Consider the following 3272-nt stretch of genomic DNA (forward strand, 5'->3'; position numbering starts at 1 on the left):
AAAAATTTTAATAACAATTTTCCTAAAAATATATCAAAGTTTATTTAGGCTTATTTTTTTATAAAAGTTAGTATATACTAACTTTTATTTTTGAATAAATCTTTTCTCAAAACATATAAATTTATATATTATTTTATTATATAAATAATGTATTTTTTTTAGAAATATGTAATATAAAAAAATTGAATATAATTAAATATATGTTATAAAATTACTCACAGTATTTCCCAAAGGTTTTTTTTTCTTTCTTTTTTCACAAGAGCATCCAGTACTTACTGGAAAACGAAGAGTTCTCGGCTAACCCTTCTTCAACTTTCTTTTGGCTTTCGATATGTAAATTGATTTTTCTATTGTAACCCATATCGATTTCCCCTCCCAAATCAGTCTTTCTTTACTTAAATCGTTTTTCCTATCCCCAAATCGATTTTTCCCAAATTGATTTTTCCATATTCGAATCGATTTCCTCTGTCATATCTCTTCCATGTTCCTTTTTCATCGCAGCTCTATTTGTGTTTTGATTGTGATTGTGGTTCCCTTCCGTAAATTCTTCATATTTCTATGTTTGAGTCATGAGATTGAAATCGGGGTTCTCCCCCTTTTCTATTATCGTTAAACCCTTTTACTTTTTTTTTTTATATGAACTTATATCATATTTGTTAACTATTAATTGTTCTATTGGATTTAGAAGCTAATTTGGAAGAGAGATTAACGCCAACTTGGAGTTCCAGAACCATTTGTGGAGTTGCTATTCCAATTCTTACTTATTTATAATAGTTTTATTCGGGTATTCTTTTAATTTATATATTATTCTTAGTTTCATTCAGTCAAAGTTGTATCTATGTTTGTTGAAAAAAAGTGTGTTTTGTTTGTTGAAAAAAGCAATGGCATAATTTAAAAAGAATGAATATGATTTTACATGGTATTATGTGATTTATGAAGATTTTTGAATGATTGTTTAAATTTTGTTAAATATTTTTTATGTATTATCTTGTGCTATTGTACTATTTAATGTAGATGCCCCTTTTTGAAAGATTTTTTTTGATTATATTTGTCTTTTCTCTAGTTAGCATTGCCTTTGTTTTGGTGTCTGGAGAGTAATTTTTCTCCCATTTATAATTGAGTTGGTGCTGTATTTATGTGTTGATTATGCTTGTTCTTAGTTGTATAGTTAAAGTGATTCATCATGGGTGGTTTTTCTCTTGTTAGAACTTAGGTGTTTTTTGTTGTTCATTGTCCTGATGGTGCATGCTTTGGTTCAACAAGATTGTGGGGCGGCTGCCCCTTGATATTGGTTTTGGTTTATGTGCTTTGGAATTTTGGGTTTGTAGGTGGGTGATATTTAGTAATATAATTTCTTTTTCTTAAAAAAAAACAAAAAACAAATCACATGTTAATAGAATGAAGTAAGAGTCATAATAGTTAAGAGTGTGGAGAGAATCCTTACTTTAGTTGTTAGTGCTATTATAGAGAATCTGAAGTCAAAACAATTCTCACTTATATGTTTAGTTTCATGTCTTACATTGTTCAGTATTGAATCTATTGATAATGGCATTTCTTCTAACATACCATAGTTTTTTATGTATGAAAAGATATTTGCTAAGGTGGCTCTTCTAAATTTATTTTTTAAAGAAAAAAGTTATTGATTATACTAAATAAAATTACACATATGGACAGTCCTTCGTTCTGGCCATCTTTAATACTTTTTCTAATGCCACTTTTCTACTTTATGTTTGTAAGTTTATGATTGCCTGCATGCTAGTAACTTAGGAAACTTACTAAATTACTACCACACGCTTTTGGTATGATATGCATCAGAACCTATACATCTTCAAATAATTGTTTTCTTCTTTAAATTTTTTATCTCTTTGTCTACAAACTTAATAATTGATTTCACTTGAAGGTGGTGAACATTCCCATTCTTATAGGGACCATGCAGACCAGGACCTTGATGCTAGTTCTGGACATGGACATGGACATGGACATTCACATTGCTGATCTTTCTACAGGAATATCAATCTTTGGTTAGTAGTAATATGCTAGATGTATCTTACCAACTATATCAATTATTCACGTCATATGCATATATTTTAAATTATTGGCTTCCTTTTAGAATTGCATGGAATAAGTTTTTAAGTTTTTATTTATCTTATCTTGACTGATATTTGACAACAATACTCTAGATTTCTCTCAGTCAATTTTTTATATTTAGAAATTGGTATTATTAAGATGGGTTCTTAGAGCCACTCATTCTTATTATGTTTTCTGCTTCTTGCAGCGAGGATTGTACCCTTTCTTCTTGGTTGATTACAAGACCCTCCAAATTGATTAATAGCACCTCTCTAAATTCCCACCTAATTAATAAAGAAGAAAGGTGCACAAGAAACCGAAAGCTTTTATTTTTCTAGAAACTATATAGTCAGTGTTGTTAAATTTCTGTTGCGGCAGTATGGCTTGATGGATTTTGTGCCAACCACCATAATCCCTACCATGTCTTCTAAAGGTAATTCAATCTATTACATTCAAGAGGGATTCTATCTCAATGATTAGTTTTCAATATATTGTCTTCTTAATGAAACTTTTCTTTGAATTTTGTTTTGGTTGCATGGCATCGGCATTTAGTTTGTCTTTTCAAATATGAATTTCCAAATTTTCAAGCACTGATTCTACTTGTTTGAGAAATATGATTATATTTGTGATGTAAAGGTAAAATGAATTTTAAGAGGACGACATAGGTGATGACCTTCAAGAGGACGACATAGGTGATAAAGAGCATGATGGAAATGACGACGAGTTCGACAAATTTAAATAAGTTGGATGATGTTGTTTTAGGCTTCTACTTAAACATTAAACTTAAAGAAACTATGTATTTTTGTCATTTTGCTAGACTTAGACTTCTATGTGTTAAACTTGTAGTATTAAGTAATGTTATACATTTTGTGTAATTGAGTTAATGCTTGAAGATTTTACAAACACAATTTTTGTAGTACAAGCAATTTATGTTTGGTGTAATTATTGTTTGAATTGTTTATTTTATGAAAAATATGGTAAAAAGTAATCCTTGTAACTTATAGATATATTTACCAAGTTTTCTCTCTATTTCATTTTTAAAGAACAATTTGTAATTGTTACCAGATATGACAACATTTGAAAATCGTCCCCTTAGAGTGTTTTCATTCTACCACTTTTAGGGAACGTTTTGCCGTTGTTGCGATTTTTAACAACACCTTAAAAACGTTTCCTAAGATGACAGAGAAAAACGTCCCCTTTTCCAA

The 3272-nt window shown here is 29.3% G+C and overlaps 1 long non-coding RNA gene across 2 annotated transcripts; it reads left to right on the forward strand.

The window, feature by feature from the left end:
• The first annotated feature begins 221 nt into the window (after positions 1-221).
• LOC131599550 (uncharacterized) lies at positions 222-3009 on the forward strand. 2 transcript variants are annotated; one of them, XR_009282838.1, is made up of 5 exons: positions 222-333; positions 686-784; positions 1901-2021; positions 2276-2500; positions 2704-3009. It is a non-coding gene; the product is annotated as an uncharacterized LOC131599550 (long non-coding RNA). The 2 variants fall into 2 exon arrangements; XR_009282837.1 differs by having other exon boundaries at positions 240-784.
• Positions 3010-3272: the final 263 nt, after the last annotated feature.

The sequence above is a fragment of the Vicia villosa genome, linkage group LG4 (assembly GCF_029867415.1).
Source record: "Vicia villosa cultivar HV-30 ecotype Madison, WI linkage group LG4, Vvil1.0, whole genome shotgun sequence".
NCBI classification, from domain to species: Eukaryota; Viridiplantae; Streptophyta; class Magnoliopsida; order Fabales; family Fabaceae; genus Vicia; species Vicia villosa.